At 46.6% G+C, this 24,644-nt stretch overlaps 1 protein-coding gene across 1 annotated transcript in view; it reads left to right on the plus strand.

Annotated features, from left to right (window-relative positions):
- LOC144806124 (uncharacterized) overlaps positions 1-24,644 on the plus strand; it is a 46,425-nt gene that overhangs the window by 1,115 nt on the left and 20,666 nt on the right. The window lies entirely within an intron of this gene.

Raw genomic sequence — 24,644 nt, forward strand, 5'->3', positions numbered from 1 at the left:
ATTTGATTTTACCATTTTCTACAGTTCTTATGTTACATGCTCAACCCAAAGATATTTACATGACCACTAGCTACATTACACAAGGTCACATTAATTTATTTAAGATTAAGATATTTGCCCGGAATTGCCGGATGTCGAGCTGCCGCCAAGAGTCGCACCTGGTTCCAAGTTTAAAAATCCCATTCAGAGTAGAGCAAGGATGGCAACAGAAGCCACATGAAAGCTCGGCTAGTTGTGGGCCTGAGGTTCCAGCAGAACCTCGAGCCGAGCCGGGCTCGGGCTCACAGTGGACGCCCAGCTCAGTCTTTAACTTGAAACAGTGACAGGTGCTGAAGAGTACAGCAGAACCCCGACTCGCTGTGGGCCTGAGGTTCCAACAGAACCTCGAGCCGAGCCAGAGCCGGGCTCGGGCTCACAGTGGACGCCCACCTCTGTCTTTAACTTGAAACAGCGACAGGTGCTGAAGCTTACAGCAGATGTATAGCACGTACTTGTGAATCTAAACCTCTGCTAAATCCTTATTTTATGTGTGGGTCAAGTGGCGTTTGCATGTTCAAGACGACTATAACTTATTTGTGTGAACTGTTAAGTTTCTGACAAAACCTCTAGAATTTGTTTAAAAATGATAACGCTTGCGACAGGTAGAGCAGTATCCATTTCAGTTTTTCTCCTGGAACATTAATTTATATGTACTTTCAGTACATCTCCGTCACGATCATAAAGTGCTTATTCTATTGTTTTTGCCAAAATAATGCAGTACGGGAAGAACATCAAGCCAAGATGTGTAATTCTAGGCAAAATCCACACTCTCTCTGATTCTCAGCGGGTGCCTAGAAATGACAGAGTTCATTTGAGCAGAGAGCATGTGCAAGAAGGAAACTCCATTAGGACACTTTAGAAAACTGTTAGTATTTGTCTTACACGTTAATTTACCCAACTGAATTATTTCCTATTTTGTGAGAGAGATAGACACTGCTTTCTGCACACTAGTCCTATATAACCCTTTTTGGCATTGTTTCGGCGTGTCAAATGCCAGTACAGAGTTTTAAGTGGTTCATATCTGAGGGTGGGAAATAATTTGACATGTGTTAATTCTATATTGAAATTAAATATATTATTTTATCATAGCTCCTTTAACGTTATTATAGATCTATTATCCCGTCAACAATGCTCCTTGTACTTTTCTAAATTTGCAAAGAAGCAATTATTCCCCATGAGTCTCATGGGTTACTGACAGATATTAGATATGGGGAATAACTGCCCAGTAGTAATACACTTCAGCGATCTTTACCATCCAGATGTTAATTTCAGGCCACATGCTGCCAGTGAAGTGCAGATTAGCTACATAGAGATCTGGGGTTCAGATGTCAGATGATGAATTCTCCCAAAATCTTCCACATGTTTCCACAATTCAACCATTTTGTGACCGATGTCAGTTGGGGACACAGCAGTGCAGTGGCGGCTGGTGGAATTTGAAAGTGGTGAGGCATAAAACCAGTGAATGTCTTGTAGTGCAAGTGAAGCTGATGTTTATGAGGGTATGTTTTGGGGGGCCGCAGGCTCTGCACACCAATAGTCCACGACGCTGCCTTTCAAAGAGGCCCAGCTGTAGCTCTTTCTCTACATTAATGCTGTAAACAGAATACATGAGGCTCAGAAGGATGTGCGGTGTATTCTGTTTAGAGCACAAGGACCATCTTGCAAATGCTGCAACCCCATCCTTTCCAAGTCGTCACAGTGTGATGACTTGGAAAGGGAGGAATGGTAGAAGGCAGCTGATATTGGACAAGCAGCTTCGGGAGTACAGGGTTGATGCTGTAGACACTCAGAGCTGCATTGGAATGTGACTCATTTGTAACTTGTGGGCAGGCCCAGAGCAGGGGTTTAGAAAGGAATAGAATACTTGTCAGGCCCAGAGCAGGGGTTTAGAAAGGAATAGAATACTTGTCAGGCGCAGAGCAGGGGTATAGAAAGTAATAGAATGCTTGTCCATGGGACAAGTTGCCTTATAAATCCACTTGTCATGTAACAAAGTCCACTTTATATAATCTATCCCTCCGCGCTATAGGAATTCCACATCCCTGTCAGAGGACCCCAATTTTGCAGAATCAGCTGCCAGCAGCTCAGCCCATACTGCTTAACTTTCAGTTCCATCAATGCTGCCAGCAGGCTCTTGGGCATGTGTCTACTTAAGAAGTCTGAAGTCTGTTTTGGAGAGCAGAGCAGGCTGGCCATGACAGTCTGTACTTTTCACCAACACAATAATCATTTAGGTACAGTTGACCATTAATACATCCACCCAAACACCTCACGCAGTTTTTACGATAAAAATTCGAAGGAGTTGGTTGGGAGTTTTCAAACAAAAAGCTTTGACCACTTAAGGGTGATGTGGCATGTCTGAGGCAAGAAGTTGGCCGGGAAGGTATTAAACCAAAGGAGAAGTTGATGGAGTCAATTAACACTGCCCCTCTGCCCAAAAGTAAAGAAGATACAGGGGCGCTTTTATACCTCGTGGAATTTTACACAAAGTTTGTGAATATCTTTCTAGAAAATGCTTACACTGTCACGCAATTGCTAAATAATACGTATACATTTGAATTGCCAGTAGTGTTGGGAAGGGTTTAGTGAACTAAATAAAGACTTTTGTAGTGCACCGCCTGAATGTGGTTTCAGTCTTGAAAGGTTAGTAACTATTGCTGCAATTGATAATGGGTTAGGAACAGTACTGACCCAAGTGGTAAGAAAGGATGTGAAATAGTTATAACCTTTGTGTTTGACCTGCAGAAACAAAATATTCCTTGCCAGAGAGAGGGCTTCAAACCTTTTTACCAGTTTCAATCAATCAACAGGTTGGTGAAGGGTAACTACTCAACTGAAAGGGTCTCAAGGTGCTGGGGGTGCTCCTGGAAGTTCTCGGTGATTCGTCGAAGAGCCAGGTCTTGCGGTCCTTCTTGAACGTGTAGAGTGTTTGTGTCTGCCAGAGGTGGAGAGGGAGGGTGTTCCATTCCTTGGCTGCGAGGAAGGGGAAGGAGCGACCTGCTGTTCTGGTCTTCTTAATGCAAGGGAGAGCTGGGCTGAGCGGAAGGATCTTTGGGGTGCGTGGAACGAGAGGCGGTGGTTCAGGTAGGCGGGTTCGGTGTTGAGGAGGGCTTTGTGGGCGTTGGTGAGAAGCTTGAAGGTGATTCTCTTCTCCACAGGGAGCCAGAGAAGTGTCCGCAGGTGTTGGGTGATGTGGCAATGACATGGTAGGTTGAGGACTTGTCTGGTGGAGGCGATATGGAGTTTGCTGGTAAGGTTCTTGTTGATCCCGATGTTGGGTGCATTACTGTAGTCCAGTCTGCTGCTAACGTAGGCGTGGGTGACGGTCTTTCTGTGCTCTAGAGGAATCCAGTTGAAGGTCTTTCGTAGGAGGCAGAAGGTATGGAAACAGGAGGAGACAGCATTGATTTGACGGTCCATTTTGAGTTCGGAGTCCAGGATGATTCAGAGATTGCATGCTTGGGTGGTGTGGGAGGGTGGATTCCCAAGGACGGGGGTGCCACCAGGTGTCTGTCGTACCAGGCATCAGGTATGGGTCCTTCATGAGTATTTCGGTTTTGTCCGTGTTCAGTTGTAACCAGCTGTTCTTCATTCACCTGGCGACAGATTCCATCCCTTCTTGAAAGTTTTGTATGGAGATGTTTGGTTCGTTGGATAGGGAGAGGATGAGTTGGGTGTCGTCTGTGTAGGATACAATGTTGAGACCATAGGATCTGACGATGGGTGCGAGCAGAGCCATGTAGTCGCGGTGTGGGGCTGATGGAGGATCCTTGGGGAACTCTGTAGCTGTTCAGTGTGGGATCTGAGTGGAAGGGCGGGAGTCTGACCCGCTGTGTCCTGCTGGACAGGAATGAGCGGATCCAGCTGAGGGCCATGCCCTATATTCCTGCGTCATGTAGTCTGTGGGCTATGTTGCTTTGAGAGACTGTTGAAGGCTGCGTATACGTCCAGGAGGCTAAGTGCCACAGTCTCTATTCTGTCAGGGATGGAGCGGATGTCTGTGGCGGCGAGTAGGGTGGTTTCGGTGCTGTGGGTTTTCCAAAAGCCAGATTGGGACGAGTCATGGATGTTTTCTTCTATGAAGGATGCGAGCTAGCTGTTGATGACTTTTTCGATGACCTTCGCTGGGTACGGGAGTTATGAGATCCGTCTGTAGTTTTTGAGGTCGGTGGGATCCGCCGTGGGTTTTTTCAGGAGAGGGTTGATCTCTGCATGTTTCCAGTCGTCGGGGAAGGAGGCTGTCTCAAAAGAGCTGTTGATGATTTGACGAAGCTCGGACGAGGATGTCAGCTGGTCTGTGGTAGATCTGGTGGGGGCCCCGGAGTGGGTTGACTTCATAGTCTTCAGGGTGCCTTCAATGGTGACAGCTGTCCAGCTGTCTAGCATAAGCTGCGTTGTGTATGGGGGTGGTGGGTGTAGGTTCCTTGTGTAGGTTGTTGTTGTTGAAGTTGTCATAGATGGTCCTGATTATGTGGTGGAAGAAGGTGCAGAGTCTGTCGCAGAGGTCCGGGCAGGATGTCGGTTGTCTCACTGTTGGCTGGGCGAACTCTTTGATGCCAAAGAGTTTCTTGCTGTTGTGTGTGTGGGTGGAGATTCTGTCCTGGAATGCTTTCTTCTAGTGTATCTGATGAGGTTGTGGTGGGCGGCGGTGGCTGCATTGGCTCACATGGCCATTAAGTTTTTCGTCTGAATTACACTGTACAATATGTGCCAAGTGTGGAAAAAAGTTTCTGATTTATGTCTGAAGCCATTACCTATCAACAAAGTACCAAAGAATGATGGGGATTTTTTTTAATGCATGATTGTAAAAGGAAAAAGATCCATGGCCTCAGCCATGAGAAAATGGGGGAAAAAACTTATGGAAGACAAAATATTGATAGGCATGAATGAATATATTAGATGTTATTGGCTTATGAATGATGGACTGAATGGGAGGTAAGTAAGAATTGGCTGAAGAGGATGAATTATTGTTGCAGGCGGACTTGTGATTTCTCTGGAAAGTTTGAGAGAGAACTCTTGACACTTATCACAGGGGGCATTTAGATATATGAAAAACAAAGGGCTAACTAAAGAATATTGTATTGGGGGACTAGGATAGACAAGGAAGATGAAGGATTCTGTGGAAGCATGAATTCTGATAAAATCACGGCTCACGTTCAGTCCAACTTTATTCCCAGTAAACAAACCCCCTATGTCGTGGTAAAGAGTTAGTGTTGAGGTGATGGGACCCATATGGGAGAATGGTCGGTAAATCAAATGCATATTAGGGATCTATGGACATTTCTGAAAATGGCCTGAAGTAGAAGTTGTGATGTTTGTGGGCTCTTGGCTCCTGCATACGGGTTTTCCCAGGGAATATGTGCCGAAGTATCTCATGAGTGGTAATGGCTAACAGTTCTGATCGGAAAAATTCCAAAGCTTTTTGAGCAGGAATGTTGCTATGCACAGGACCACATCTATTTATCAACCAGAAGGAAATGGAAGTGTTGAGCACTTCAGTAATGTGATTCAGGGTATAAAGCTGGCACAGAGTAATAGAAAGTGGGGGGTATGGCCGGTGCATACCACGTCACACCATGTGAGGTCTTGGGCTACAGTCCTTTTGTCTTGATGAATGGGGGGGCTGCCAGTCACCGTGGACAACTGTGGGTGGAGGCCAAAGGCTAGATAGGTGGAATAGTCACCAGAAGAGGAGTCATTTCCATATAAATTATGGTATGATGCAAAGCACGGAGGTAAAGCCGGTGAAATTCAGTGCTGGATTTTGGATCAGGGATGGAACTGGATGAGGCAGTGAGAGTAAGTGGTCTGTAACACAGTGGTCTAGGGTAGAGCTGTCTTCATCCAGGGCTGAAGGTATCCACTGGGGAAGATTTGGTAGTCCGACCAACAAGCCTAAGAAATTGTAAGATTATGTGTGTTAACTTCTGGCTTCATGTGATACCTGTATATAGGGTGTACCTTTTTGTTTCTTTTGTTTCTTTTTTTCAATTTCTTTTGTTGTTTTCTGAAAGAAAGGAGATGTGTGGAATCTCTGTGTAGTTGAGTGGTATCTCCTTTGATCCACCATAGTTCTTTTTGGCGCATATTAAAAGCTCTTCCTCCAGATCTAACTCTTCTAAACCTGGATACTCTCACCAGTTTAGCTGAGGAGGGGCGAAGGTTACGTGGGGGGACATACCATTCAAACCTGCTCTGTAATGGCTTGGGCCCAATGCCATACAGAGCCTTAGAGACTATGCACATTGACTTAAACTGTACCCTCTGCATAATTGAGAGCCACTGGAGCTCGGCCAAGGCCTGAGATGATGAAGACTGGTGTGGTCTCTTTAGTGCGAACTTGGCGGCCATCAACTGTATTCTCTGGAGTCTCCCTATCAGATATTTAGGAGACTCCAACAACAATGTTCTGAGATTGACACTGGATTCTCTAAATGAGTTGGAGGAAATAGTCTGGATCTTGGATGGTGGGAGAGAAGGTTTATTATGGGCGGTATTGTAATGAAGTAGAAACGAGTGAATGTCAGCATCAGACATAGGGTCAGTGATCCTATGTGGCATGGCGTGATGGTTAACGACTTTTATCAAGAACACAGGTCCTAAGCTTAACAAATAATTATCTTAAATGGCAAATATAGACTTAAATAAGAACTATGGCTTGTTTTTCTCCAATGTCCAGCCGGACAGGGAATTATTTATTTTCAAAAGTTTTCAGGGATTTACAGAATACGTGAGACACGACATGAATCAAAAAACTGGGTACAAGCCTGTACCAAGTGAGGGGAAAAAAACAATAAAGGGAAAAGGATAAGGAAAGTCAAACAGGCAAAAGAGTTGGAGCAAATGGCGGCTTACAATACAATGCAATCTTGTGTAAGCACGCACAAACAGTTACTGCAAAAAAATGTACAATTATAACATGCAGTTCTGTTAAAGCAGTCGACGTGACGTTTTGATCCCTAGCTCCAAATATGAACTGGGATCATCTTCAGGACTAGTGTTAATGCTATTGCCTGAAATGTTAAAAGCCTGATAGCGATTAACGCAGGAGGGGCATGAGGCCTCTGGATGTGAAGCCTTTGCGGTGAGTAGAGTCACCTGAGCGTGTCCATGCGAAGCCTATTGAGGCTTCTGTGCATAGTTGGGCGGGACGGCAGCAAATCTCGTCAGTGGTCCTCTTCCTGATATGGAACCTGTAATTTAGGTCTGTAGCCAATTGAATTTCAGAGCCTTGATGATGTATAACGGGCGGCTGCACGAATATGCAATCTGCTTTCCGCTGATCCGCAATGGGATGGCGTGTTCCGCTTGGTCCCGTCCGTCCTGCTCGATGGCAGCTGACTACAGACACGGCGCGAGTGGGAGAGAAGGTTTATTATGGACGGTATTGTAATGAAGTAGAAAGGAGTGAATGTCAGCATCAGACATAGGGTCAGTGATCCTATGTGGCCTGGCGTGATGGTTAACAAGGCCTAGATTTCCAGGTAGAATTTGTCTCGTTTTCCAAGATGAGTCTTGACTTAGGCAGAGTTTAGCTGTGGTGGCCGTAGGAAACGGTAGGCAGTAGTTTGGCACGCACAAATCAAATTATTGCCTTGGCCGATGGACTGTGCAGAGATCAAATATGACTGCAGACGCTCTTCTCTTAAGATACTGTAGTTGTGTGCTTGCTCTGCTCGCATTTATTAGGGAACCATACTCCCAGATAGTTATAATTTGATGAATTATTAATCTTCAATTCTAACCTCCAGTGCTTATTGGACATATGTTTTTAGTTGCCGAACATCTCGACCATAGTGTTTTCAGCTTTAGCAGTAAGCATATTATAAAAGTTAAATGAATTCAGCTGGTCCAGTGCTCCGTGCGTTTATTTCTAGTGTGGTCGAGGAAGATTAGGTTTTCAGCATATTGAAGTACAGGGAGTCTGTAAGACCCGATCCTTGGTGGTATTGTTTTATCTTTTGACATGACTTGGCACAGGTCTGCTGTATATAAATTAAACATAATCTGTGCTAACACACACTCCTGTTTTAGGCCTCGATTTATCTGTATTTTAAATGTTACTCTGTTTTACGTTGTTGAGCTTAATGTGGACCCGTGTTAGAATAGAGATAAATAATAACCTTCTGTAGGGAAGAATGCCTAAAATCAATTTGGAATTACAGAATTATATTCTCCTCTACAGACCCTCAAATTCTTGCAGTAAAATTTTTGCCTACGATTTTGCTTCTAGATCTCACAGTGCAATTAATCGATAGTTCGATGGATGAATGGTGGATCCCTTTTTAGGTCTCGCCTACGCAACGCGCATGCGCTGCATAGAAGGACCTTTAGCCATCGCTCTGCTGTTTTTGGAAGATTATACTTGTGGCAGCATCCCCCTTGCGGGAGTGAGCAGCGGCGCGCATGCTAATTGGCTGTTGCTCGCTCCTGCAAGGCGGATGGTGCCACAAGCATGAGTGTGCTTGAAAACAGCTGCTGCTTCTTAGCGCGATCACTTTCACTTTCGCGGCCGTGCCGCTTTCACAGCTGCGCGGCCAATGCTTGTTTATATTTTTATTTAGTCATTTGAAAAGTGTCCACGCGATATGCATTCTTAGTTTCTTGAAGAGTATCAACATTCTAGTAGGCAAAGAATCGCAGGATACAAGATTAAAAGCGAAAACATAAGTATGATTTTTAGGCCAGGAGCTGTGACTGTGTTATCTTGCTGACGGGACTGTCAAACATGCAGTCTCTTGCGTCACTACTTAGCCTCCATATGTCCAGATCTTCTCGAGGCATCTCGTCCTTCAGCCACACCAACTCCGTAACATGCTAAACATTAGGTTCGACAGTCCCACTTGTGAACTAGTGCTTCGAAAACAGTCAGAGGCGCTGCGCATCCCCACCAGTGCAAAACCTGGTAGCCTGCGCAGATCCACCCCAGTGAACACACTAAAGCCAGTCAGGGCTCCGAGAGGCCGTACCCTCTACAAATTACCATGAAAGCCAAGCTGTTGCAAACGAATGCATACAGAAGCAGTATTTTCTTTCCGCCGCTCACCAGTCAGACTTCAGGAGTACAGACCAGCCCCTCCAACAAAGGCCCACCCAAGAGGTACACAACCGCCTTGGGTGGCATGGAGATGCGGAGGTGCTCCTGAGCAAACCTAGCACTGTCAACGGACACCAAATATTGGTTGAGATCAGTTATACAGAACAACGCATTCCGAGAATTTGAGACCCATGCGCTGGAAGGTGAAAAGGCACTATGCGCTCTACAGTCAGCTGAAATCCCCTACTGGCTGAAGGGCAAATGAAAATATTCGCTGATCAAACATCATCTTGTTCGGAAGTTTAACTTTGTTATGAATTCCGGGATTCTCCCCGTGAACACCTTAGAGTCCAGTTTTCCTGCTGCAAACCTCTGCAATCTAGCAATTTAGTCCAATTGAGGTTAACAAAACTACAACCCACAGAATGCATTTGGTTGTTTAAGCAAAAAAATCCGGGACTGGATATGACTTTCCTGAAAACAATAACCCCATCTATTAATTTTGATTTAAACGCTTTTCTCCCATCATACAAAACCAAAGTAACACATGTCTTCAGCAACTAGATGCTTAAAATGCACAAGTATATTATACGCAAGTAAACTTCTGGGTTCCTCTCAAGGAGAATGGGTGCATACTGTTCTATCGATCAGTCAGTCGTCCCTCTTTTACAGAGCTTCGCTGTAGCACGTGCAGAAAACACGCGCTCACTTTCTGCACCGGCCTTATATACGCACACTAAGGCAGAGCTCGGCGGGTGTCCAGATAATGCGTTTTTCCGCGGCGGCAGAAGATAGATATCTGTACTTTGAAACACTGGTTGCATAATATGTAAACAGCCACAAGTGCCGGACCCGCCCACCGCCTCGTGAGACTGGAGAAGTGAAGAGAGACACCGCGCATGACAAAAGGCACATACCCCCCTGCAAACCGGTGACGGATTGTAGGCCAGAATCGCACAGAGTCGTAGTTGTGAACGTGCATGTTCTCACTGAATAGGCAGACTTTTGACCTAAGAGAACAACAATCACAAATACTCAGAATATTTTGCTCTCATGGCAGCGTCTGCATTTGACGTCTCAACCAAAAATTAACCTCTCTTTAGTGTTTATTTAATCTGTGCTGGCGGCTGCAGGTAGCAGAAACTGGCACACTTTATTAGGTCATAGCCTACCAGACAGCACAGCTGTCTTGTTTGTTAACGACATCTAGGGAACATGCTGAAAGGTTCCCTGTGAATGCATTCCGTCCATTGCTTACTATTTGCTTTGTGGTTTAAAACTCGCATGTGCCTGCTTTTTTATTATTTGTTGACTGTGTGTTTTTGGCTGTTCAGCACAAATTCATCCCTTCCCTTGCCCAAGCCTTACTTGTTGAATTAGTCCCCCACGCCACTTCCCTAACTCTGCACCACCACTCCACATGATGCCACTCACACCATACTGCATTGTACTTTGTACCACTTCACACCAGTGCACTCTGCCTATCCACCCTGCTCCACTTTAATCTATTCCGCGCCACTCTACGCCACTGTACTCTGCCGTGCACCACTCCACTCTAAAATACTCCACTCCACGCCACCTCACTCTGTACCACTGCACTCCGTGCCACTATACTCTACTCAGCAACACTTTATGCCACTGCACTATATGCCATTGTACTCTAAGCCACTCTATTCTACTCTGCGTCGCTGTACTCTATGCCACTCTAGTCTGTACCACTCTACGCCACTCTACTACACACCACTGGACTCTACAACAGTCTACTCTGCAACACAGCACTCTGCCACTCTACACCACTGCACTCTGTGGACCACTCTAGGCCCCTACAGTCTATGCTACTGCACTCTACCCTGCGTCACTTCTCACTATGTCACTCAGTCTACGCCACTCTCCTCTGCAACACTGCGCTCTCCGCCACTGCACTCCACTTTTCACCATTCTACAGCGATGCACTGTACGCCAAACATCACTTAAGTACTCTAGACAACTGCTCTCTACAACACTGCACTGTACTCTGAAACAATCTATTCTACGCCACTGCACTCTGTGCCATTTTATTCCACTCAACGCCTCTGAATCAACCTTGTGCCACTCCATTATAATCTATGTCGCCGCATTCTATGCGACTGCACTCCCTGCCAATTTGGTCTACACCACTTTACTCAAAGCCAATACACTCTATGCCAGTCATTCTTAACCTTTTGACTTGTGTGGATCCTCATCTAATCATTACTGGAATCTGGGGACCCCCACCAAGTCATTATTGAAAGCAGGTGACTGACTGAAGCATTTTCGATAATATGAACTACAAAACAATACACAAATACAGAAACAAGCACATAAGTTATGAAATATTTTATTTATTTCACCAACAAATCTTAACATTTTAATGGGAAGGCTGCAGCCTTTCTAAATTCAATTGAGGCCACAGCCATACATACTCCATCCTGTTGATGCACGTGCACTGCTCTAACAAATTAATCTGGAGGACACTAACTTAATTTTTAGCCTTAAATTTGAAATCCCTTCACATTTGTAGAACGTTTTCTAATGTTAAATTTTGCCTCTTTATTTGTATGCTCTTTATTAATCTATTTATATTATTTCACTATCTGTGCAGTCACAGACTGCCTAAGTAGGCTTTGCGGACTCCAAGGCTCCTTCTTAGCCAATAGGTCTCGCCTTTGGGACCTTATAAGTGTTTAGCTATGCAACAGTTGATGTTGTTGCACCAAGGATATTGTGCTGGATAACTAAACACTTACAAAGTCCCAAAGGCGAGACCTATTGGCTATGCCAATGCTTTTTGTTGATTGGGTGTAATATGGATCCTCTCCATGAGTGTGGAATTTGAGCTGACATAGAGTAGTAATAATATTGGTGACTGAGGTAGTTGGTCTCCTTGTCAGTATCGGTTTTAAACACGGACCCAGACAGTCCAATCGGGCCGGGTGCCCCATAACTTCAGAATGTTTTTGAGACTTTACTAACAACTTTCTCCTTAAACATGATTGCTTGTCTATCTTTACCAATGTTTTCTGTGATCTTCATCCCTTCTGCCACATTTAAAGACTTAAAAGGAAATTTGATTGGTTTACAGTACGGCTGGTGGACAGAATTTTATGGAGTGTGGGGGTGCTGGTTTTTGTTCATTATATAAGACTTCAGCGGTTTTAACGCACGATTCCATGGCAACCCCGTTTCCCCTTAGGCAGGGTTTACTATCTAATTTGTAAATGTATACATTTACTATGGTCGCTGGTAGCAGCTGCCTACCTGGTATATCATTCATAGTCCAGTTCTGGGTCAAGGCATTGATCTGTGTCATTTGTGGTGGCCTCTGTATATCTGTTCTTATCTGTGACTTTGCTGTGGGGTTGTGTTGCGAGTTCATTCCAGAGGTGCGCTGTAGAGTGCTTATAGAGCCCTCAGCGTTCTTCGGTTGGGAGGGCCGTGCCCTGCGCTCTTTCCCTTCTATGAACTTCCTCCAGTGGCAGTGGGGATGCCCCTCAAGTGATCTCCAGCACATCGCTATTGCTTGGCGGGCCGTGATCTAACCTAAATCCACAAATCTAGACTGCACTTTCTGGGTCTGCAAGTCGGGATACAGGCCCAGTAGACATGTCTCCATGGTTAACACTTGTGCTTTCTCCCGGTTGCCCACTCCCCAAGTCTGCTGTGACCTCTCGCCAATGGATGGGCAAGCCCATATCACATGTATAAAGTCTGCATCTGTTCTGTGGAAACTGGGGCATTTTTTGTCTGTTGTCAACAAAATAATGTTCAGTCTTTGGGTATAAGTACATGGTGTGCAGATAATTAAATCGCGTGTAGTGGAATCTAGTGTGTCTAAAGACCTCACATGGATTTGTCCCTATATGACCCCACTCGTTGTCTTAGTTGTTGTCCTATTGCTTCCTCCCAGTATGGCCTTAGTTTCGTCAGTGGGGTTGCGGTCAATGCCAACAGGTTAGGATAGCCGAGAAATGAGCTTGCTCCCACTACCAAAGGTAAGTACAACCTGTAAGACGTCATGTTTGGGATTCAATGTGGCTGCCCTTCCATAGTGTCTGTAGGGAGTGTATTAGTGTACCATAGGTCAAAAATTGTGATTCTGGGAGTGTGCCCTCATCATTTGCGGAGGATAACTCTTATAGTTGTCCCTCTGGGTAGAGGTCTCCACAGTGGCAACCATCAGAAAGAGCTGTGCTGGACCCAGAGCCAAGGCACCAGTTTTCTGGGCCCGCTCACCCTGACTGGGCCACATTAAAAGGTTGCCAACACTAACATTGACTTTACACATGCTGCACTGAGATCAAAGCACAACTCTGCCAAGTGCCACAAGCAATCAAGAAGAGCTAAATATGCATAACATTTGCATTTTAGTGGGGTGATGAGGGGCATGCACTTACATGTATTTTATTAACTCTAGATGCGTGGCACTTCGCAGTGCTGAAGAGACCTTTGCAAAGCTCAATGGCACTATCTGCTACTGAGGATGGCTTTTCTCACGGGGAGTGGAAGTTGCCAGATCCAAGTCTGCGCTTCAGTTTTACCCCAATCTTATTGAATGCATCTAGCGCATTCCCACTCAGCACGGAGGCAGCTTACATTAAAAGAACATCTTAAGAGGAAATATGTGCTAGTGTCTCAGCTGACAATTGTGGAACCTGGGGATCTGGGTGCTGGTTCCAGCTTCAGCGCTTTCCTGAAAATCTTAAGATCTCTTAATCTTCCTTTGCCAAAATGGTAATTCAAGAAATGTAAAACAGCTGTGGATTTCAAATATGTAAATCCTCATTTGATGGGCACAATATGTTATGTTAAGGTATTTGTAGAGCGCAAGGCTGCCCCAGGAACAGGGCATCCCAGCGCTAAGATGAGCACCAAGAGAGACTACAGAACATAAGAAAGATTAGATTTGGGTGAATAGCCAGGTCTTCATGAGTGTTCTGTCTGGAAACACTTGCATTAATAACAAATACTTTTATTTGGTCTGTTAAAATCGTAAAAAGAGTGGAACATACCACCATGATGAAAACGTCATAATTCAGATACAGAATAAAAATTGCATTAAAACATTTTGAGTTGCCGTAACCCCCATGTGATATGGAACAGCGGATTATTATAACAGCAATGTAAACATATCCATGCTTTCTGTTGTAATTAAAGTGCGAATGCCAACGGAAAATGGGAGGGAGCAAAGTTCAGAACTGCTATGCATAATTTTCTATCCAGTTTCTTAAGTCACTATAGTTTCCTATCCCGGAACATTTACTGGTATGATCGTGTTTGTGCCTAGGGCTTGTCATAGAAAGGAGCATTGATAGAAAGGGAGTACAGAAAAAGGTCTGAAAAAGATTTAGGCCGGCTACTTTATACCATTCTGCCAAATTCTTATTTTGTTGTTTCATTCTTTCCAAGGTTTTGTGCTGTTTCTTTCTTTTCTAGTTCTTGTGCTACTAGTGACAAAAATTTGACAGTGTTGCTTAACAATTGAACTGAAGAACCGTTGAGGCATTTTATGACGGCCGCTCTGCAAGTTCGGATTTGAGTTTCTCTTAGGATTGGCCTTAAAAGTGACGTCCTTCGGTTATGTAATGCCGGGCAGATGCATAATAGATGTAATAGTGACTCTGCTCCGTTACCACAGAGGCGGCAGTCCAGGGATGGCCAGGTCTGTAGCCATTTTGGAGTGAGATATTTGAAAAAAAAACAATCTCAGTAAGGTCAATTTCCACTTGTAATGGTCTCTGAAGCCGCCTTGCAGATAGGGTTGTGGTTTCATATGCTTATAGAATGGCATCACCGACCATGCAAGAAACACTTGCATTAATTTATAGTGCTCTTTCTCTTTAGCTAGGATAGCAACATAAAAATACCAGTACCCACACCTACACACAGCAAGGTGGACATCTCAACATGCAAAGTGAGGAATATACACTCCTCCGAAACCTTTTTGTGTTTCTTGACTGCTGTCATTTCTTCCTAAATTGTAACATTCACCCCCACCCCCCCCCCCCCAATTGACCGCTTCTGGTCAACGTCTGGTTAAAGGTCACTCATCTATGTTCAGCTCGCCTTATGGATGCAAGCCTTCTTCTCCCTTCATCTGTCCATGTTTGCTGACACTGCTCTGAAGCTCGGCACTTTACACATTTTTACAATTCATCATAATAATGTGGGATCTGCAGCATTACACCCCCTGCCTGCAAGTCTTTATTCTTGTGGTAAATAGTAATAATATCTTTAGCACAAGAAGTGTCTTCAGATCTTGTGCAGGAAGCCTTTGGAATGAGCTGAAGGAGCAGGGTACATACATGAAATGGCAGTGAGGCTGTCACAACATCCTTGTTAGTAGAATGTTTTCTGGGTAGGAGACATTCCTAGCACCGTAAGCTTCCCTGGGTCTCCAGTGTTTGCCGTTGCATGGCAAGGGGACGGGCAGATGGATGGGAAATTAATTTGTTTTGCGTTTGCTTTGATCCAAATACAGTCATAAACTTTCCTTCAGAAAGTGGCGACTCACAAAACGTAGCCATTTAATATTATAAACTTCAAGATCAAGTTTGTAAAAGAAAGAAGCATCTTAATGCTATGAATAAAGACCATTTGAAATAATGTTATAATTCTGAAATTCTAAACTGTCTTCCTTTTCTTCCGTGATTATACTGTCACATCTTTCTTAAACTCTTAGGGCCAGGTGTAGGTAATTCCTATTTACCGATTCATAAATACCGAATTTTACCGATTCTGTATTTATGAATCGGTAAATAGGAAGGTGGTTAAATTTGAATTACCGAATTGGTAACATTCGGTATTTACCGATTCGGTAAATACCGAATCGGTATTGCCCATTGATTCCTATGGGCCTTGAAGCCCATAGGAATCAATGGGCAATACCGATTCGGTATTTACCGAATCGGTAAATACCGAATCCTGCAAGGGTGCAGGGGGTGTCACTTTGACACCCTCTAGCACCCCAAATACAGGCATGTGTGCCATGTGGCACACATACATGCCCTAAGGGCATGTCTGTGTGTCACATGGCACAGGTGTGCATGCACAGATGTGCATGCACACCTGAATTCGGTATTTTACCACCCAATAGGATTGGGTGGTAAAATACCGACTCTTAAGGGCCTGTGGCACTCTCAGGAGTGTCACCTACATGTGGAATTACCGAATCGGTAAAATTACCGATTCGGTATTTTACAGAATCGGTAAATTTACCGAATCGGTAAATTTACCGATTCTGTAAAATGCTGGCCCCTACATGCCGAATCCTAAATACCGGTCGGTAACAGCCGCAATCGGCCGTTACCAACCGGTATTTCCTCTCCTACATCTGGCCCTAACTGTGGTAATTTTGTTGCATCAACTTACTCTCTGCTTTATAGCTAAATGAGACTCGCATATCCGCATAAAAGGGCTTATTACAAGGAGATGTGACCCACTGATTTCCATTAAGCTGCAAGTTTGAACTTCGGTAATGCTACATACACAGTGAAGAAGGCAGTGGAGAAATCGTCAGATGGAAAAGGGGTATTGTTTTCTTCTGCGCTGCCTTTATTGCAGTCCTTGATTGATTTACACTGTTCATAGTGGGACATTTCATCTTTTAATTTTATTCATTATAATGTCCACCCAAAGGCCTCTTGGTGCTAAAGGACCAGGGAAACAATAAAATGCATGTAGTGATCAGCAAATAAAAGGCCCACTTGTTCTAAGAATCAAAGCGACCCACCCCTTCCAAGGCTGCAGCACTCTAGTGCAAATGGGATACACCTGCCCCCTCAAAGCATCTCAAGAAGCTAGTGTATTTTCCTTCCAGACCTGTTACTTTTAGAATGAAGTCATTTATCTGTCTTAAGATGGAAGGTCCCATTACTTGCCTCTATTGAAAATGAGTGTTTATAAACAAATAAGGAAATGCTACGTGTTCTCATCAGACAGTGCTCTGGCTCCTGAGATATTTGTTTTAATAAAACAGGCACTCATTCAACCTGGTATGGCATGTCCTGAAGGAGAAAAATAACCAACAGCTTAAAATAATGGTAAGGTGTTAAAAAAATTGGTCTTTTTATTTAGAAAAGTTAATAAAAAATCCTCAAGTCTGTCGAGTTTGTCAGAGACTTACAAGTTATAGGAGGCAAAGCAACCTGCTGGAAACTATTCAGCCGGACCCTATTTTGCACAAACACATGAGGTCTTCTTCCTTTGGGCTCCATTTCTTCCTAAATCCCCCAGCACAGTTATAGATGCTGCCCCGTTCAACCCCAACACTTCTGTGGACTTGTAAAGCTCAAGCCCTTTCTACTGTAATCCAGTGGAAAGCAGAGACCTTGTTGGGGGTGATCAGTCCCATTCTATTCTAGCCTTCTGTTTGGACGGCAGTCCTCATGACGTGTGCCCGAGTCGGTTCAGTGCTCCAGTAGTTACATTTACATTTGGTTTCTGTGTAATGAACTATCTAGATGCATCAAATCTAATCACTTTGCTGTTCGGTAACTGGAGTGTTTGTTTTTTAATGTTCATTTAAAGTACTAGAATGGTGATCAAATGCACTGTTAAAGAGTTACAATGGAAGCTAGACTGTTGCGCAAGTAGGGCATCAATATATGAGAAAACTGCGAGTAGTTCAAATGGCTAGTGGCAACATGGTAAACAAGCATTGCAAAGCTTAAGATTTTACTACCACTTATCCGTCATTATGTGTAAGAAATTGGATTGTTATTTGGGGTGGAAGGGTGACTACCCACTACAGGGAATAATCACAACCCTTTCCAGGGTTAACCCTCAGCGTCACTGAGCTCGTCCCCATGGTCCCTTTGGCACAAAGCAGACAGGCTCACCTAAGGGGAATACGTAAGGTATTTATGCAGCACTGAAACAGAGATTTTACCTACTGATTTGGCCCTTTAATTCCCAACCCACCATAGAAGTAAAAAGCTAAAGCCCCTCAGGGGTGGCACCTAGACACTCTCAGGGTGTTGGGCAGAGGAAACCTGAGCAGTTGGAGCAAAGGCTTCTTGTAGCTTATTGTATACCTGTAGCTTGAACATGTGGTCATCCAACTGACCCTTGGAATCCACTTCTTTTTCCTGGATTTAAAAGAAAGCCGGTCCAGTGCCTCTGGGTTCCTCCCAGGTTGTCAAACAGCAGGTTCAGTCATTTTCTGATCTTCATCAGGTCAGGAGTGTTCTGTAGTATGTGCCTGCAGGTGTCGCATTTATGCCTGTTGCATGCTAGCGGTTGGGAATGACAGCTGGGCAGCCCCTAACCAGTGAGGTTAACGTTTCTGGGGCCAACCGTCCCTAGTTTTGGCACTTCCTCATTCGCCCTATATTATTTTTTTTTATCTCATCTTTGGAACTTCGATGGATCGGGTGCTGGCACCTTCAATCTTCTCTCTGCCGCCGATTTGACCCGCCATGAGTTCTATACAGATTTTGTTCTGCAACTTCAATGGTCTGCGAGTAAGACTGAGAAGGGACACGATTTTGCAATACCTTGGGGACTCCCCTGCGCAGGTCATTGTGATTTTCAGGATGATAATGTGCAAAGATTGAGAGGAATATAATATGAGAGTAAAAAATATACTTCCTTCGTTCTTTAAGAACATGGTGTTACATTAACAAAGGAGAAATGTAAATTCAGTAGGAATGAAAGTGTAGTTGGGATGCATTATTTCGGTGGTGGAGAAGAGGGCTGAGGGGCGGAGGAGAAGAGGGCTGGGGAGCGGAGGAGAAGAGGTCTGAGGAGCGGAGGAGAAGAGGGCTGGGGAGCAGAGGAGATGAGGGCTGGGGAGCGGAGGAGGAGAGGGCTGGGGAGCGGAGGAGAAGAGGTCTGGGGAGCTGAGGAGAAGAGGGCTGGGGAGCGGAGGAAAAGAGGGCTGGGGAGCGGAGGAGGAGAGGGCTGGGGAGCGGAGGAGAAGAGGTCTGGGGAGCGGAGGAGAAGAGGGCTGGGGAGCGGAGGAGAAGAGGGCTGGGGAGCGGAGGAGAAGAGGGCTGGGGAGCGGAGGAGAAGAGGTCTGGGGAGCGGAGGAGAAGAGGTCTGGGGAGCGGAGGAGGAGAGGGCTGGGGAGCGGAGGAGAAGAGGTCTGGGGAGCGGAGGAGAAGAGGGCTGGGGAGCAGAGCAGAAGAGGTCTGGGGAGCGGAGGAGGAGAGGGCTGGGGAGCGGAGGAGAAGAGGGCTGGGGAGCGGAGGAGAATAGGTCTGTGGAGCGGAGGAGAAGAGGGCTGGGGAGCGGAGGAGGAGAGGGAAGAGGAGGAGAAGGGAGCGGAGGAGGAGAGGGAAGCGGAGCGGATGAGGAGAGGGAAGCGGAGCGGAGGAGGAGAGGGCTGGGGAGCGGAGGAGGAGAGGGCTGGGGAGGGAAGCGGAGTGGGAGAGGCGAGGGAAGCGGAGTGGGGGAGGCGAGGGAAGCAGGGTGGGGGAGGCGAGGGAAGCGGAGTGGGGGAGGCATGGGAAGCGGAGTAGGGGAGGCGAGGAAAGTGGAGGAGGGGAGGCAAGGAAAGTGGAGGAGGGGAGGCGAGGGAAGTGGAGGAGGGGAGGCGAGGGAAGCTGAGGAGGGGAGGCGAGAGAAGCGGAGAATGGGAGTTGAGGGAAGCGGAGGAGGGGAGAGGAGGGGGCAGGGAGAGAAGGGGAGGGGAGAGGAGGGGGTAGGGAGCATAGGGGAGGGGGGAGGAAGCGTAGGGGAGGAGGGAGGAGGGGGCAGGAAGCGTAGGGGGGACTAGGAGAAGAGGGGATGAGGGGGGACTAGGAGAAGAGGGGATGGGGAGGGGACTGTAGGAGAAGAGGGGAGGGGGAGGGGACTGTAGGAGAAGAGGGGAGGCGGAGGGGACTGTAGGAGAAGAGGGAAAGGGACCGTAGGAGAAGAGGGGAGGGGACCGAAGGGGAGGAGAAGCTGTAGATCCTCCCCCACCACTGAAGAGGCCAGGAGAGTTCAGCCTCTGTAGAGTCACTGACCAGAGGAGGGAACAGTCATGGGATTGAGAGGAGTTCTGCCAAGTGAGGAGGGAGATCGCCTAAGCAAACCTTATGAGGGCGACTGTATTACACTGATCTCACCGTTTCCAATTGTTGAGTTACACACTTCAAGGGAACATCTGGATGAGAGGAGGCCACTGGACTGCCCATAACAAGTGGGATGCTCCGCTACCCGCTCTAAGCCACTTTCTTATTCATGGACCTCTTTCCCCTCACCCTGGGCTTTTCCTGTCTGCATTCACCCGTACTTTTCTGTGTCTCATCCTCCTCTAATCTGAAGTCTTTCTCTCTGAAATCTGTGGCTCTCCTGTATTCAAACTTGCACAGGCAGAATCCACCTGATTGAAAGCAGTGGGTCTGGATAACCCTAGATTTTCAACACTGTAGGACAGACACTTATTTTAACTTCCCTTTGGGTATATGCACACCCTTATGGTGGATTCACTGACTCTGTGTTTGCATGCAACTATGTATAATTTGATTACATATATGAATTTAGATACTTCTTTGTAGAAAAATATATACCAATCCAAATGACTTTATTTCGGCCACTAGGGCCATTAAAGTACAGTTCACAGTAAAACAGATATAATACATTTTGTAGTTACAAAAAATTATACATTTCTCAAATACATATATTAAACCAGTCATCCAGTGGACATACACAGGTTAAAAAATCTCAAAAAAAGTAAAAAAGCTAATGATTACCGTCATCAGCCAATTAAAAAGATACAAGATAGATGCAGCCGCCTAGGGGAAAGCAGCACTCAAGGATTAGTACACAGCTAAAAATGTGGGACTGCGGGGCTAAACCCAGAACATCCATATAATTAATGAACCTTACCAACATTCAGTGCATTTTCTACTGCACCATGGTTCTGCTTAAGAATAGCTTGTCGAATGTGACACATGCTATTTATAAATCGGGATACAGCCAAGACTCATGGATGAGTATCATACTTTACAACTCTGTAGGCCTCTGTACAGTGCGCAAAGCCCAGGTTCTTGCAGAGTTGTATTAACCAGCGCTTGCGCGGCAACCGATAGGCTGGGCAGAGGAACAGAACGTGTATTTCGGACTCCACCGTATAATTACATGCAGGGCAATCCCCATTTTGTTCTTTGACCCACTTGCTGGTAATTGCTAGTAAGGGGAGGGTCCCTAGTCTAAATTACACGTAATGATTCCTAGCAAATGGGGGTTGAATGAAGTCCAGAAACTGTTCCTTACTGTATGTATTTTTAACTAGCAAAAATTCTGCTGAGACACTTTCTTCTAGGGACATTAGTTTGTTTTGTCTATAACATTTAACTAGTTCAAGCCTCGATGTTGTGGCACATGATGCTTTCTTTGGGAGTTCTCCAGAGGCACGGTTTACCCAGCTTGGTAGCTAGGTCCCTTATGTGACGGAGCCACGGGAGCTTTTTAATAGTACTTAAGGTCAGAAGCTCCTTTAGCTTGGCCCTGTAGACAGACAGCTCTGGGGTCACTCAAAGCCTCCTCCAAAATGTCTCTTGCTCATGGGGCCTAATAGCCATGTCCATGCGGAGGGAACTGAGAGGAGTACTACGGGTTAGGCCCACGAGCTTCACAAAGTTGTTTCCAACCTTTGCCAAATTAGAGGTGGAGCAGGGCCCCCACAGCTCCACCCCATATAACGTGGCGTCCCTTGCTTGAGCTTTATACATTTCCACCACAGGGGCTACTGGTTTACAAACTGAACCGCTACATCTTCATTATACCACCCACTGTTGGACTTGGCCCTTCTGGCAGGTTCACCCCTGAACTTTTTGCCTGGTATTATTAAATAAATATAGTGATTTCTGGTCTTTGCGCACTTTGACACTGTGGCGCAATGTAAAGTGCGTGCGCTCCCTGAGTGCGTGTGTGAGAATGGCCTGCCCTCCCATAGGAATGCATGGGGAATATGTGTGTCCCTGGTAGTTCCTGATGCGTGGGGAGTGCAGATGCGAGTTTGGTATGTGCGGACTCGTATGATTAAATGCTGCGCAATGATGTATGCGGTATAATTGTGTCTAGTGTGGAAGTGCCACTTCTAGAAGTTGGCATGTTTGTGTAATTTGTGTCTGGCTTATGATTGGCTGGAGCTGGCTGGTGAGCCTGGCTCCATGAGTCATGATGGGTCTGCCCCGGTGTTGAGTGTTGAGATTAGCATGAGTAATGTAAGGGAGGAGTACACCTGGGACCTGAATAGGGCTGGGCTTTCCCCACACAATGCTGGCTCCGTCCCCTGTGGTGCGTCTAAAACCCTAGCCTGGCCAGTGAATAGTGAGAGGGGCTGAGCCCTTCAAGAGTGCTCCCAAACCAGCTGCGCCTGGTATTGCCCCCACCCTGCACCTTTAGACAAAGGGATTTTTGTGTATAAAAAGAGGCTGTGACCTCTTGTAAAATGTTCTTGTTTCTGACTGGAATCTATCAGGGGCGTGCTGCTGTTTGGGCCCAGGGGAAGGCTTGCCTCCCTGGGCCCTGCTCAGCCCCTGGATGCCTTGAATTGCTGGAAGAATTCCTGTGACCCCTCTGCCTTTCCTGGGATGATTGGAGACTTTGCTTTACCCTGGAAACCTTGTCCTGTGTTGACTGGGACCCTTCTTGCGATAGGGGTCATCTCTGGGTGCCTGTTGGTGCTATCTATGCCCCCAGCACCTTGGGAGCGCTTTATCTTTCTTGATAGGCAGAGTGCTGTCGTTTTCCCTAAGAGGGAAGCGCTCCTGCCCCCTTTTGTGCCCCTGAGCGCGCAGGTGCCCACCCTGCGTCTTTAAATTGCTAATCTTGCGGCGCGGGAGCCCACCCCGCTAATTTGCCTCTTTTGGCCCGTAGAATGCAGTTCCCGCATTGCCCCTGTCATTGTGCGCTTCTCGAGGGAGCCTACCCCTCATATTGCCGAAGCGCCACCGGTGATTGCAAGGAAAGGGCCGCCGCGCTACCCGCGGCGACCCGGAAGTGTTGCCTGCCCAAACCGCAAGTCCCGCCCTGCAGCAGCAGAGCGAGAAGGGTCCTGCCGCGTCGTACCGCCAGAGAGCCCTGGCCCGCCTGCCTGGGAGGCCAAAGTACGAGGGAGCCTGGGAGGCTCCACAGCGAGACAGCCTCCATCCCCGCAGCCAGCCGTCAGCGGAAAGAGACAGGGACCGAGGAGAGTCCCGAGGAGCGGGAGCTCTCCAGCCAGCCGCCGCGAGACCGGTGAGTGCACCCGAGAAGGAGAGGGGGGCGTCGGGGCACATTGCCGGTGCCCACCCCTCCCCTCCAGAGCAAGGGCCGTTGTGCCGGAAGGCCCGTGGGGCCTTACTTAAGTCAGAGTCCCCCAGGGAGGGACTCCCACGTCCGGGGGGCATCACTCCTGAAGAGCCCAGAGAGGCTCAGGCGGCATCACGTAGTTACTGAGCCCAGAGAGGCTCAGGCAGCCTATTTGATTTACGAGCCTGAGAGGCTCGTGGGGGCATATGTGTCGACGAGCCCTGAGAGGCTCCCAAGTGCCCCATTTGTTCTCGAGTCCCCCGAGAGGGACTCCAACGTAGAAGGGGGCATTGATCAGGTGTGGTAGAGTGGCCCCGGAAAGCAGCGGGCCGCTCCCACTTGCCCCCCCCAGTTATTCGCGAGCCCCGAGGCTCCTAATGGTGGCATTTCTGTTTTAGAGCCCACGAGAGGCTCAGGGGCACAGTTGTTTTGGTTGTGAGAGCCTGCGAGGCTCCCACCCTGCCCTACCTTTTGCTCAGAGCCCAGGAGGCTCACGGGGACACAAGTGTTTGGCCAGAGCCTGCGAGGCTCCACCGTGTTGGCCACCCCATCATCTCCAGCTGCCCAGCACTTACTGGGCAGCTGCTCCGTTTAGGCCCCACATGACATTTGGGACTGCCACAGGTTGTGGCTTACGTAATTGCTGTGTATTAGTTTGTGCTGCACCTCTGAATGTGTTTTGATGCGTCATGTGCCTTGTTCTTACACCTCTGAATGTGTTGTTTATGCATCATGTGTTCTCCTGTGCTGCACCTCTGAATGTGTTTTGATGCGTCATGTGCCTTGTTCTTACACCGCTGAATGTATGTTTATGCATCATGTGTTTTCCTTCCCTACACCTCTGAATGTTGTGAAGCATCATGTGTAATATGTTCATGCTTATACCCCTAAATGTATTGGGATACTTAGGTGGTTGTTCTTCCTAGTACAGGTGTTGCTAGTGAGGTCCTGGTTCCCTGCGTAATATTCTCCTAAGGTGGTTAGGGTTGCGTAGGTGGTCCTTACCTGTTACCAGTAGTTACTGGTTGTGTGCTCTATGTTTCATTTTTGATCTACAGTGATTATTATTCTAAACCTAAAAGTGCATATTCCTGACAGTGGTCCATGTGGCCCTGTCCGGTACATAATCCCCTGTAAATTCTGCCCGTGCCTGTTGGCACATTGTAAAGTGTGTGTTTCTATCTAATGTGTTTTGTAATACAAAGGCTATTTTTACATATACCTTGCATGGAGTTCCTTTTGTGGGGGGCCTTGGATGTTGGTGCTGGTGGGTGCGTGCGCAAATGCTTTACACATCGCCTCTGAGATAGGCCTGACTGCTCGTGCC

The sequence above is a fragment of the Lissotriton helveticus genome (genome assembly GCF_964261635.1).
Source record: "Lissotriton helveticus chromosome 1_1 unlocalized genomic scaffold, aLisHel1.1 SUPER_1_unloc_47, whole genome shotgun sequence".
NCBI classification, from domain to species: domain Eukaryota; kingdom Metazoa; phylum Chordata; class Amphibia; order Caudata; family Salamandridae; genus Lissotriton; species Lissotriton helveticus.